This window comes from Narcine bancroftii, chromosome 4 (assembly GCF_036971445.1).
Source record: "Narcine bancroftii isolate sNarBan1 chromosome 4, sNarBan1.hap1, whole genome shotgun sequence".
Taxonomy (NCBI): Eukaryota; Metazoa; Chordata; class Chondrichthyes; order Torpediniformes; family Narcinidae; genus Narcine; species Narcine bancroftii.
In genome coordinates this window covers 299,578,404-299,592,889 of record NC_091472.1, presented here as the reverse complement: position 1 = coordinate 299,592,889, position 14,486 = coordinate 299,578,404, and the positions used below count along the sequence as shown (strand labels likewise).

Below are 14,486 nucleotides of genomic sequence, written 5' to 3'. Positions count from 1 at the left end.
CCTCATCCTTGACACTTGAGCCCAACATTTTCCCAACCAAAGATGTCAGACTAAGCACTCTATAATTTCCTTTCTGCTGCCTCCCTCCCTTGAAAAGTGAGGTGACATTTGTAATTCTCCAGTCCTCTGGGACCATACCATTACCAATACCTCCACAATCTCTACTGCTACTTCTTTCAGAACCCAAGGACATAATACATCAGGTTTGGGAGAATTATCCACCCTTATACCATTCAGCTTTCAGAGCACCTTCTTCTCTTCCCTGATACCCTTTGACATCTAGTGCACTGCTAATATCTTCCTCAATGAAGACTGATGCAAAATACTCATTTAGTTCCTCTGACATCTTCTTGCCTCTCATTATTTCTCTCTAACATTTTCTAGTGATCCTACATTTATCACCTCTTTTCCCATTTATATAGTTGAAGAATCTTTTTGCAACCACTTTGATATTATTTGCTAGCCTACTTTCATACTTCAATTTTCCCTCAATTTTTTTACTCTCTGCATGTTTTTAAAAACTTCACAGACCTCTACCTTCCCACTAAAATTTTGCTTCCTTGTTTGCCCTCTCTTTTGTTTTTACATTGGCTTTGACTTCCATTGTCAGGCACAGTTGTGACATTTTTCGATTTGAAGATTTCCTTTTCTTCATATGCATTTATCCTGTATCTACCTCATTTCTTCCAGAAACTCCATCCATTGCTGCTCTGTCATTTATCTACCAGTGCTCCCTTCCAATCTACTTCGACCAGTGCCACTTTAATTCCTTATACTCTACTGAAATACCAACATTTGACTTTAATTTCTCCTTGTTAAATCTCAAATTGAACTTAATCACATGGTTCCATTACTCTAAGCTCTCCAATCACCTCTGGTGCATTGTACAACATCTAATCCACTTGTGGGCTTATCAACAAGATGCTCTAAAGACTTGTAGACTTTCTACAAATTCTCTCTCTAGAGATCAAGTCTCTCCTGGTTTTCCCAATCTACTTGCATGATTAAATCCTCCATGCCTACCATAACATTGCCCTTCTGACAAACCTTTTCTATTTTCTGTTGTAATTTATTGTCCACATCCTGGCCATTTCTTAACTCAACCCTTTGATGCCTATCCTTTGGGTTTTTCTACACAGTGGGTGCAGAGGCTAAGTCATTGAGCATATTCAAGACAGATCAAGAGATTTTTTACTGATTAAGGATGTGGCAAAATGGCAAGTAAGTTGTGTTGAAGTTAAAGGTCATCCATAATCATACTGAATGTCAGAGCAGGCATGAGAGGCTGAATGACCTGGATGCATTTTTTTGTAAAACTCTCCACTAATTATTGTTGTGGTAAATCATAGACCAAGTTCCACAAATCACACAAATACCCAATTCAATTTATCATCAGTAAACTATAACATTTCAATAATTAATTGTTTTCAAAAATTGGAGTGTTTTGTGGTTTTAAAATAACATAAAGTTCCAAATCAATTTTATTATATTTTCATCATTCTTGTTTGAAAGCAGAATTTTATTCCGAGGTCCCAATTAAATGTGCTTTATCATGCTTCCAAGTACCCATGTTTCATGAGCACATGACAGGTAAATTTTCTTTAGATTTGCAGATATCATTTTGGCTAATGGGGTAGAAAATAGGACAGGTTCATTTGATTTACAAATCTTGGATATTAAGTGCCCAAATATGGGCAGGTACATCTGAATTGCTTTATTCATATGGTATGTAATTATAATAAAATGTGTTTCCATCACTGGATGTTGAATGAGAAATGAATTTTATATGACTAGCAAGTTCTATTATTGTTTTTGTTTTCATGAAGAACAATTTCACCAGTTTCTATGTTTGCTACTTTCCCCTTTCTGCTCAGTGCTCTAAATGCTCTAAGTGTGTGATAAAGAAACAAGAAAGTTAGGTCACATTTACAGATTAGAAGCCCTTGACAGCTTATAGAGATGTGGATCTCAACCTAGAAACTACTTTCTAACTATCAAATGCAAAACCTAATAGAATCTTTAGATCTCTCTAGTTGCTGCTCTGGGGCAACCAAGGTGGAATGCTAAAACAACTGAAATTGCATAATGTTTGCACGTACAAGGAATGGATAGCTTTAGGTGGGGGAATGAAAGGACATACATGTCAGAGACTTAAACATGCGAATCAAACAGATGCCATGCACAATCTTTGCACAACTTTTACCAAAGTGGGTGGCCAAACCTCACATTTTACAGTTTGCTAGTGTAAAAATATTGTGGCTTAATAGCACATAAAACAAAGTTTTTCACTACTGATTGCTCAATTTAAACTGATAATAGTTCAAGCTGCCGGTAAGTTTGGCAGCATTTTGAATATTTATGTTTTGCTGCTGTATTGGCAGTGGAGATTAGAGCTCATTTTTTTCTGGATATTTTCACCTTTTTCAGAACTGCCAAATTATGAAAGTATTTTTCATTTTTGCAGAAGCAGGTGTAGATAACTTCACAGGCAACATTTTGCAAAACATTAATGAAAGGGAAATGCCTGTGTGAGCTATTTTGCTACTATTTTACTTTTATGTGGCTTTGGTGAATATCCATTATGCTTGGGATTGTTTGATTTCAGTTGATGTTGCATAATTCTAAACTCTGATTCTTAAAATATGGTTACAATTTTATATTTTAATCTTCATTTAGATTTGTATGTTACATGTTCTCTTATTTCAGAGAAGATCCTGAATTTAACCCTTGTTTATGATTGGGACATGAGTGTTCTAATCTCTATGGCCCCTTTCACATTGCCACTTCAATGCGGAAATCTTGTGCCTTCTGTGTAAAAGGTATGAACATGGAATGGCGGTGGGGGGGGGGGGGGAGGGGGGGTAATTCCAGTCCCGCCTTTCAGCCAGCAGCAGAAGTAGTCACAGCACCAATTCGATGTCTGTATCCCGGGATCAGGTCGGGAAAGGAATGTGACTTTTTGATGACATGTTACGTGTGGGAACTATTAGCAGGAAATTAAAAAATTTAAAAGCAGCAGTCAGCTTCTAATGGTTATGATGTCTGCGAATTGAGGAGACAAAAGAGGTCAGGGAGCTCCTTACTCTCCAAACAGAGGACAAAATAAGGCGACATATAACTGGGACATTAAAGGATGGCCCCATATTAGAAAGGCTGGCACAACACCTGAGAGACCGTGGCTTTGCTCGGGACAAGGCACAGGTAATAAGTAAATTGAAAAGCTTACGAAAAAAATACCATCAGATGAACGACCATAACGGCAGGAATGGTAGGGGGCATTTGGACTGGCCATATTTTGATCTGTGCTGTTCCATTTGGGGCACAAGCCACTCTGCAAACCCGGCTGTTCTTCTGAGCAACATGGAGGATCTAGCTTCCCCTGAGACTGTTTCAGCTGCATCTCCCTCCTCCAGCAGCAGTGCTGATGCCAGAGTCCCTAGCGGCGTGGACACAGAGGCCAGCAATAAAAATGGTGAATCTACACCTCGCAATCGACCAGGTAAAAACTTTTTTTCCATGATTAACATTTTTTTATGTTTTTGTGAGTGTGTTTGCCCATAAAGAGCTGTCTCACTAATGTCGCTTGTGTTCTATTATTCTATAGGATGCCTGCCGTGGCAAAAAAGGAAGAAAATGAAATAAAGAGCTTATTACTGGCAAAGGACTGTGAGGATGTGAAATGCAGAGGGCCCATGAAGAGCAACTGAGGAGAGAGGTGCAGGAGACAGAGGTGGCAGCACAGGAGGCCGATAAACGGGAGTGGGCAGATTAAACGAATGGGTGAAGCAATATGTTTAAAGACATTCAGCATGAGATGCAGAATCAGGCCTCACTTATGCAAGACCTGATTGCACTCATGGCAGCTCCTGTATCACAGCACCCTGCTCCCGCTCGACTGCGCCAAACTCCCCCCATGACAGTACTGCGCTCCTGCACCTCAGAGGCAGTATTATTCTCTGCCAGCACAGCAGAATGATAGCATTCACCACACAAATGAGACATACAATTCATAGAACAATACAGCATAGTCTAGGCCCTTCGGCCCTTGATGTTGTGCCGACCCATATATTCCCTCCTAAAAAAATGTACTAAACCTTCCCTACCCCATAATCCTTAACGTTTCTTTATCCATGTCTAAGAGTCTCTTAAATGCTCCAAATGTTTCAACCTGTACCAGCATCCTCAACAAGGCATTCCAGGCACCCACAACTTTGTGTAAAAAAAACCTGATGTCTCCCCTAAACTTCCCTCCCTTAACATTGTGTAGATGACACTGTCCAGCTTCTAATATTTCCCAATCTTAAAATGTCATCTTCCAGAAACATAAGCCTCGATATTCTGAATTGCATCTTATTCATCCAAATAAATCAAACTTCGTAATTGCAGCTGTAAATAGCTTTAGTTTTTCGTTGATAAAAGCAAATAAACATTTTCAGAGCTTCACATTTCATAATGATGAGTAAAACAAAGCATATTGTAAATGATGATGATACTCAATTCAAACAAATATAAATTAATTAAAATGATAATAAATAATTAATAAAGAATAATAATGATGATTAATTCAAAGAAAGGTTTCTTGAGTGAGTTTACTCTCCCTCCAAATATATTAGATATATGACATCATACTAACTACGGTAATGGTACAAAAACAACAAACTTTCTTAAAGGGAAAGTCATAAAACAACCACAAATTATAAACACAAGGTTTTAACCTCTACAGTGCTGATCCATATATTCGTTCCTTTTAAAACAAAAAGTACTAAACCCTCATTACCCCATGACCCTCTATTTTTTTCATCCATGTGTCTTAAATGCCACCAATGTTTCAACCTCTAGCAGTATCCTCAACAAGGCATTCCAGGCACCCACAATTCTCTGTGTTTAAAAAAAATAAAATAAAAAAATCCCTAATGTCTCCCCTAAACTTCCCTCTCAACATTGTACATATGTCCTCTAGTATTTGCTGATTTGTAGAGTTGCAACATGACCTCTCTACTGAATTTAATCCCCCATTAATGAATCCCAGCATCCCATAGGCCTTCTTCACTATCCTATCAACCTGTGTGGTGACCTTGAGGGATGCATGGATTTTCACCCCAAGGACCCTCTGTTCATCCACATTCTTAAGTAACTGACCATAAACCCTGTACTCAGCCTTCTGGTTTGTTCTTCCAAAATGCATCACCTCACACTTATCCAGTTTGAAATCCATCTTCTACTTTTCTGCCCAACTCTGCATCCTATCTATATCCTCTTGTAACCTTCTACAACCTTCAGCTCCATCCACAACTCCTCCAACATTCGTGTCATCTGCAAACTTACTCACCCATCCTTCAGCCTCTTCGTCCAAGTCATTTATAAAAATCCCAAAGATCAGGGCTCCCACTTATCATCGACCTCCAGGCAGAATACTTTCCTTCTACTACTACTCTGCTATCTTCCTACAAGCCAATATTTATACATACAGTCATTTCAACCACCTTCTTCCTCTTCCTCCATTTGCTGGAGTGATTTAACAGTTGTCCACACTATGTTGTGCCTTACTATTTTTCCACATGGTCATTGGTATTTTGTTTATTTGCAGCTGTAAATAGTTATATGCCGTTGAATTCACCCTTTTTATTGTAGTTTACATGTTTCCTGTACACTACAATTCTCTGACACGTGCAATATACATTAACTATAAGTTGTTATTTGTTAAATAGTATGACAGAATGGACATAATTTCTTCATGGATGACCTGGTGACTGTGTACTTGTGCACCCTGGTAAGCAACTTGATCAGTCTCAAAGAGATCGAGTGTTCCACTCTAGCAAGATGTGTACCTTGTTAATTTCATGTGTATTGTGTAGAACACAACAGGCAACAACAACGCTGATACAAAAAATGATACAAATATCAAGTCGCTTGGCCAGGCATCTCCAGCAACCTTTGAGATGTCAGAAAGCATTTTATACTATCATCCTTGCTGAACTCAAACAGTAGTTAAAGCTGCACTGCCGTTGATCAAATGTGTGGTGATTAGTGAAACCCTTCATCAGCCAGTTCCTGAGGGGGGTAAACTGGGTCTCCAATTAGATACACATGAATTTCCACTCCATTAACACTTTTGGATTTCTGTGGGCAGAGCAATGTAAATGTTTAAGTACTTTATGCAACCTCTGAGAACACAAGCAATCAGTTCAGTAATATTTTCTAGTGGCTGTTTTGTAATAAAAGGATTAAACCTCATCCTTGGACTTATCATGTTTTATTTCATTTAGTCAGCCATTCCTTCAGTTTTTATATATTTCACTGTAATTGTATCTTATATGGTTATATGTGATAAATAAACATGATTAATTGATCCACACATACATAACTGTACAATGGGGTATATAAACTTGCTTCACGTGGGAAGAGGTACCTGACTTGATCTTCGGGCTTTCTGTGGAAGGGCGAGTTGGCTAAAACTCGTGCATCATGCATGCGACTAGACCAACCCACATACACATCTGAAGCTGGAACAACAAAAAGACTGTGTATAGTTCGACACATGAAATATATTCATTGTTAAAGACAAATAATTGCAACTCAGGCCGTGATCCTTACCAGTAGTTGATGTCAACAACAGCTTGAAGAACAATGGAGTGCTCCGCTGTAATGTCTCTGTGTTACATGGGAGGGTTTGTATACATATACATATGCCCCACAGTGGTTTACTATAGTTACTACAGTAAGAAAGGTGTATTCTTATGTGGTTACAAAATATTTCACATTATCCTGACTATATAACATCCTTCTCAAGATAAAGAAAAAAGTTAGTGTTCTTTATCACTTTATTTCCAGTGCAACTTAAGTAACTGAACTTGTATACTAGTTTATTTACACAACTATTTTAAAATAGTTCTTATCAATATCGCACTGGCATCTGTATGTTGTTTTACCACCTTGTGGATTTGGCTGGGACCATTGGGCTCTGTGTTGCTGGTACACGAGTAGGTGATGTAGTTTTATTTGCTTTACCTGTCAACTGCTGTGTTGATGTTTTGGTATTAGTGGTTGTGGTGTCTTCGCTTGATACCTAATTTGATATTGGTTTTGTAGGCTTTGCTGATATTAAAGCTTTCTGCTTCATTACATCTTGTGTCGGCCGGATGTGAATTCTACTCTTCCTCCGCTGATTGCCAGAGTCTGTGTCAACAATATGTAACCTGGTGTATCAGCTTCTCTGATGACCTTTGCTAGCATCCATGTTTTCAACATTGGCTCTTGAATATGCATATGCTGCCATCTGAAGAATTCTGGCAATGTTTATACATGTTTGTTACAATGCTGGCATCCTTCTTTTTTCATGTTGGCCAGTCTTCTGGTTTCCTCCTGGTTTTCTGGAGGATGTATTTTGCTTGGCAGGGTTGTTTTATATCTCCTGCTGGGGACTTCATGTCAGCCCATAAAGGTGTTGCTCATAATGGTAGAAGAGTTGGGTAAGAGGCTTCTTTTGTTTTGTGATACTTAACTAGTGTGCATTTCACAGTTTGCACTTGTCTTTCAATGAATCCATGACCTTTGGAGTAGTATGGGGATGACGTAGTGATAACAAACCCATACTCTGCAGCCAGCTTTCTGAATTCTTGTGACATGAACTATGTTCCATTGTCACATATTACTTGCTGGGGTATTCCTTGTTCACCAAGGAGCACTCTCATTTCTGAGGTGATAGTTGACGCTCTCAGGTCTTTCACCCTTTGGACGAATGAAAACTTAGAGTAGTAACAGGCTACAAGTAAATACCACTTTTGATTCTCAGTGAACAAGTCTGCTCCCACTGTGTGCCATAGCCTGGCAGGTATTTCTGTGGAAATCATTCCCTCTTTTTGTGTGTTTCTGTTAATGGTTTTGGATATCTTCTTCATCTGGATCTCATAATTGACAGAGATCAACTGCAATTCCTGGCAGCTATCCAGACCTAGAATTGCTGGTCCGTCTGCATCTACCACATAGAACATACAGACGATATTTTTTCCCTTATGTCAGCCATTGATCTTAGCTCTCCCCAGCTGCTTGATCATGGGTCCACCATAGGCCGTTAATGTGACATTTGCTGTTTCCAATGCACTGTCCTTTGGATCCCCCTTTTATTATGTTTTCTGGGGAATATCTGGCAGAAGAGTCTGAGTGGAAGGACATTGGTTTGTGATCCAGTATCCAGCTTCACCTTTAGGTTAAATATTGTAGGCTTGTTCTGGATTGTCCTCTGTATTTGGATCCTTATGTGCAACTCGCTTCGTTCTTTCAGCTCACCCGACATCTCATGAAGGTGTATGGATTCTATGTCCAGTATCTGGATGTCAGAGTCTTCATTGTTGTTTCCTTTTATGTGGTGGATCTTCTTGACTTTTTTCTTCACTGGTATTACATTTTCTTCATACCAGACTTGCACAAATTTGCCCAGTGGTTTAATTTACCCTGGCTCTGCATTCAGAACCATATGCAGGGCATTTGTTTTGGTCATTGAAAGGGTGTTGTCTGTTGTACTTTCTGCACGTCTTGGGGGTTTGCACTTTTCTGATTGTGTTCTTTATAACATCAGCCCTTCCTTCTGCTTGCTGTGGGTGGGTCTGCATAGATAGGATTTCATTTGCATCCTTGTGGCTCCAAAGGCTCTGGCTGTGTCTATAGCTTCAAGCTATCCTTCCCTATAAGAGACTTTTGCACTTTGGGATGGGCACTCCCCCATATTAGTTGATCAACTAATCTTTCCTCTATATCCTTAAATCTGCATTTTGCAGCAACAATTTTGAGTCTAGTGAGAAAGCTATCAAAAGTTTCATCAGTCTCTTGCATTAAGCCTTGAAATTTATAGCGTTTAATTCTATGATTAGACTGGGTTCAAGGTGAGAAGCAAACTTTGCAAATATCTGCTCTGGATCATTTTTCTCCACCTCTGTAAGCTCCCAGCTATTAAATAAGTAAGGCCTCGCTACCCTGTCCATAGAAGTACATAACTGACCTTCTCCTCTGCTGTTGCATTTTAAAAATAGCTTTTGAATGGTAAATTGCACTTTTGCTGAAACTTTTTAAACGATTCACCAATGTCTTTAGCTTCCCAGTCCATCTCTGGGTGAACTGCTGTTGCTCCAGTCATTTTTTCCAGTAATGTTTTTTCTCTTCTTCCCCTTCGTATTTCAGTGACATAGTTGTATGGCTTTATTCTTGTTGATCAAATATTGATCAAATTTTTCACCTTTCCTCTATTCATTTTTAGTCATCCTAAATCATTCCCTACACCCAACTATTGAAATTGTCTTTGCACATATATATATATATATATATTTTTTTTTCTTCCCTATACAGATATATATATATATTTATATATATAATGTAATTGTGGCCCTGGATACCCAACATGTCCAATTTATCACTTTAATTGCAATTACTGCTCACAGAATTTCAGCTTTTCTCTGTAAATGGTCACCTGTGCTTCATCATGCCTCTGTCTGGGTATTCACTGACATGCCTTCAGTTATCTGGGACCCAGATTTAGAAGTTTTCCTATTGCAATTCCATCTTTTCCTCTTTGTTGACCTTGTCAAATAATTCCTTTCATTTAATCTATTATGTCCTTTGATTCAACAGCTGCTTTTAATTGAATTACGGCAACGTGATGAAATAAGAGTCATCCAGCACCAAATCAAGCTTATCGTCTGCGCACTATCCATGATCCTCATATTCCCTTCAACTCTATCTAAATTATCCCACTCACTTGTGGCAATTTAGTGGCCAATGAACAACTTAGAAACTTTTGAATTCATACTCTAACATTTTTAATTCACTTTTTTTTAAAAAAGGATATTACTCAGTTACATTTCAATTAGCCCAGTAGATTTCAAAGGAATATTGAACAGTCAACATTGTCAAATATTGTATACTGGGTCCCAGGTGCATGGTCAGGGATTGTGGGAACCGGGAAAATTTGAGACTTTGGCGAGTGGTCAAGGAGCATGGAAGCTGAGGCCCCAACCTGGTGAGGCAGATTCTGAACCATTGATAATCAGCTATCCAACCGTTCAGATCTCAGAATACTGCCATCTGAAGAAAGCATTTGATAAGGTGCCATATCAAATGTTATTGTAGAAAATAAAAACGGTAGATGGAAAATTGGTAAAATAGCTCCCTTTAATTTGTAGGCAAAATGTAACATTTTATTATTCTTATAAATAATCTTAATGTTGGGTCATGAGGTATTGTTGCTAAATTTACTGATGACATAAAAATAAATAAGAAAATGGTTTTGAAGATGACATAAGCCACAAAGGGATAAAGTATACATAGGTTAAATAAATAGGCAAAGATCTGATGTTGGAGTGTGTGAAATTATCAATTTTAGTTTGGAAAAATTAAAAAAAAGACACATTACTTAAATGGTGAGACATTGCATATTTCTGAGGTGTAGAAAAATCTGGATGCCCTTATGTATGATTTATAAAAGACTAGTATGTAAATCCAGCGCAGCTGGATCTTCAGCAGCGTGGACTCGATGCTGTCGACCTCTGCCTTCTCGAGTACTTCGACGTTAGCAAGATCGTGTTATATGGCGAGCTCTCCACTGGCCACCGTGACAGAGGTGCACCAAAGAAAAGATACAAGGACTGCCTAAAGAAATCTCTTGGTGCCTGCCACATTGACCACCGCCAGTGGGCTGATATCGCCTCAAACCGTGCATCTTGGCGCCTCACAGTTTGGCGGGCAGCAACCTCCTTTGAAGAAGACCGCAGAGCCCACCTCACTGACAAAAGGCAAAGGAGGAAAAACCCAACACCCAACCCCAACTAACCAATTTTCCCCTGCAGCCGCTGCAACCGTGTCTGCCTGTCCCGCATCGGACTTGTCAGCCACAAACGAGCCTGCAGCTGACGTGGACGTTTAGCCCCTCCATAAATCTTTGTCCGCGAAGCCAAGCCAAAGAAAAAGAGTATGTAAATATTGAAAATAGTTTGGAATGTTAATCCAACATTATAACATTGCCAAGGGAATTCATACAAAATTGATGTTATAATTATTACAGGTCACTGATGAGACTCCATCTGGTGTATAGTGAGTTTAAGGATGTTAATGGAGTAGTTCAGAGAAAGATTACCAGAATGGGCAGATTGTATATTGTGGAATGGTTAGACAGGTTAGGTTTGCATCCACTGAAGCCAAGAAGAGTAAGGAGATTTGATTGAAATGAAAAATCCTGAGAGGTCTTTACAGGGAAGATGCAGTAAGAATGTTTCCTCTTGTGGGACAATATAAAATTAGGGGTTAATGCATACAAATAAGGGCTCATCCATTTAAGACAAAGATGAAGTGAAACATTTTATTCTCAGAATCATGAATTAATTGGAACTCTCTTCCTCAATTGCTGGTGAAATTGAATGCTTTTGTCTTTAATTTTTGAAAGGCAAAATTAGATAGATATTTGATAAACAAGGATGTTGACAGGATTATGGAGTTGAGGTTACAATCAGATCAAAATTGGTCTTGGATGGTCTAGCAGGCTTAAGACTTATTGTAGTCTTCTCGCATGTTCATTTATTTGTTGACAGTATTGGAAACCTCTTTATGTTGCTCAGTTATTTGAAACATGTTACCTTAAAAGAAATTACAAGAATATATGAAGTAATAATATAATAATATATTTAATATATATTAAACTAGCACAGAGTCTATGGAAGTGAGGCAAATTAAAGAGGAGGTGTTTGGTGTGGATAAATCTCCAAGGCCCGACAAGGTATTCCCTTGGACCTTGAGGAAGGCTAGTGTAGAAATTGCAGGGGCCCTGGAAGATGTATTTAAAATACTTAGCCTCAGGGCTGGAAGGGTAACTCATGTTTATCCATTGTATAAAAAATGTTCTTAAAATAATCCAGGAAATTATAGGTCTGTGCGCTTGATGTCAGTGGTAGGTAAGCTATTGGAAGGTGTTCTTAGACTTTGGATAAACAGGGACTGATTAAGGATAGTCAACATGGTTTTATGCATAGGTCATGTTCAACTAATCTTATAGTTTATCGAGAAGGTTACCAAGAAAGTTGATTAAGGAAAAGCTGTGGATCCTGCTTACATGAACCTTTGTAAGGCCTTTGACAATGTCCCACATTGGAGATTAGTTAGGAAGGTTCAGTGGCTCTGTGTTTATGGTGAGGTTGTAAATTGGATTAGACATTGGATTTACAGGAGAAGTCAGAGAATGGTAGTGGATGATTGCTTCTGACTAGAGTGATAGTGTGTCTCAAGAATCAGTGCTGGATCCATTGTTGTTTGTCATCTCTGTAAATGATCTGGTTGATAATATGGTAAATTGGATGAATAAATTTGCCAATTACACAAAGATTGCAAGCAAGAAAGCCTTTCAAAACTTGCAGAGGGATCAGCTGGAAAAATGTGCTCAAAATGGAAGATGGAATTTAGTGCAGACAAATGTGAGGTATTGCACTTTGGAAGGACTAACCAAGGTAGGACATACACAGTAAACGGTAGGACACTGAGGAGTGTGGTAGAGCTGAGTGATGTGGGAATACAGATACTGTACATAATTTCCTGAAAGTGGCATCACAGGTAAATAGGGTCATAAAGAGAACTTTTGACACACTGGCCTTCATAAATCAAAGTAATATGCAGAGGAGTTGGGATGCTATGATGAAGTTGTAAAAGACATTGTTGAGGCCAAATTAGGAGTATTATGTGCAGTTTTGGTCACCTAACTACAGGAAGGGTATCAATAAGACTGAAAGACTGCAGAGGAAATTTACAAAGATGTTTCCAGGATTTGAAGAATTGAGTTACAGGGAAAGGTTAAACAGATTCCTTGGACCACAGAAGAATGATGGGAGATTTGATAGAGCTTTCATGATGGGTATATTATGATGAGTAGAGATGGTGTAAATGGAAGCAGACTTTTTCCATTGATAGGTGAGCTAAAAATGAGAGGACATGGGTTAAGGGTGAAAGGGAAAAAGTTTAAAGGGAATATTGGGGGGAACTACTTCACATGGAGAGTGGTTGGAGTGCGGAACAAGCTGCTAGCTGAATTGGTGAACACAGGCTTACTTTTGACATTTAAGAAAAATTTGGATTGGTACATGGATGGAAGGGGTATGTAGGGATATGATTCCGATGAAGCTCAGTGGGACTAGGCAGAAATATAGTTCTCAGCACTGACAAGTCACTGAAGGGGCTGTTTCTGTGCTGCAGTGTTCTATGGTTTTAATCAAGTTAGTCTAGTCCAAGAACCAATGCAGAATGTATATAGTTTCAATTGGAATGAAGATTTAGAATATTTGCCATGAATGTTGACACACAATAGTCTTCATTCCCTGAGATTTGTGCCTCTTTTCTCCTCAAAAAAATATGAGCCATAAAAAGTTTTATCAAACCTTCTTTGTTCTTGAATACTTTTTACAAGTTGCACAAACAGGGAACGATATTTAAAAGGTTAAATTAAACATATAACCTTATTTGTGAACTACTTTTTAACCACATTCCTTATCAATTAAGGTACTACCCTGCCAGCAGAAAATATCCATGTTGCAATTACTATCAGATTTTGAGAGATTCAATTTTTACCCTGTAATTAAACTGTCATTTTTAATCCTGGATGCAGTGTGCTTGTTAATGATAGTATCAGTCCTGCTATTTTGCATTGGAGACTTAGTTTTCTTGAAAATACAATGCATATCTAAAGGCATCATACAATTATGATTGTATTTAATTTGCAAGTAGGTTCCTTAAAAATGTTGTTTGTTCATTTGGTAGTCTAAATTAATGCTGTGGACTCAACTCTAGTTCAGGATCTGAGTTAGGTTGACATCTCAGAGAAGCTCGTATTGCAGCGATTCAGTTGAAGGTTAAAGAGCTCATGTGAGAAAAGGTTTCCTGCTAAAGTTGTAGCAGGGAAGAGGGGAGGCCGCAGGAAATTCCCCCTTGTGCTTTCCAGAAATAGATGACCTGGTTGTCGTCATCGCACATTTATTTTACTTTTTGTATTTGCATGTTGTAATACATTTCACTTAATATGAAATGCCTTGAAGAGGTAGATGAGAAGAATCTTGAAACTAAATCAAGATTCTTCCTTGTCTTCCTTTATTACCTTTTATTTGCCCCCTTTCCTTTACATTCTCACTCCCATCCATTCATTCAATTCTTTCAACTTGCATGCAAATGGAGTGTTTTTTCAATCAAACATATTAATTTGAATTTAATTTGTATGTAAATGAGTAAAGATTCAATTTATTATCATAGTAATAAAACAGAGTCGAATTACATGAAATTTCTTTTTCCCTCCTGCAAGGCAAACAGATTCACCACTGGCAGGAATTGCCTAAGTGCCTCTTACATTTCTTACAGTCAGAGAGAAGTAAAAGATAGTCCCCACAGAGTCATTGAGTGTAGATTTACCTCCAGAACTTCCACAGTGCGCAACCCCTGTATCCACACAGAGTCCAGTCCAAACCATTGAA

At 38.4% G+C, this 14,486-nt stretch overlaps 1 protein-coding gene across 18 annotated transcripts in view; it reads left to right on the top strand.

Annotated features, from left to right (window-relative positions):
• LOC138762153 (myosin-IIIb-like) overlaps positions 1-14,486 on the top strand; it is a 550,501-nt gene that overhangs the window by 296,684 nt on the left and 239,331 nt on the right. The window lies entirely within an intron of this gene.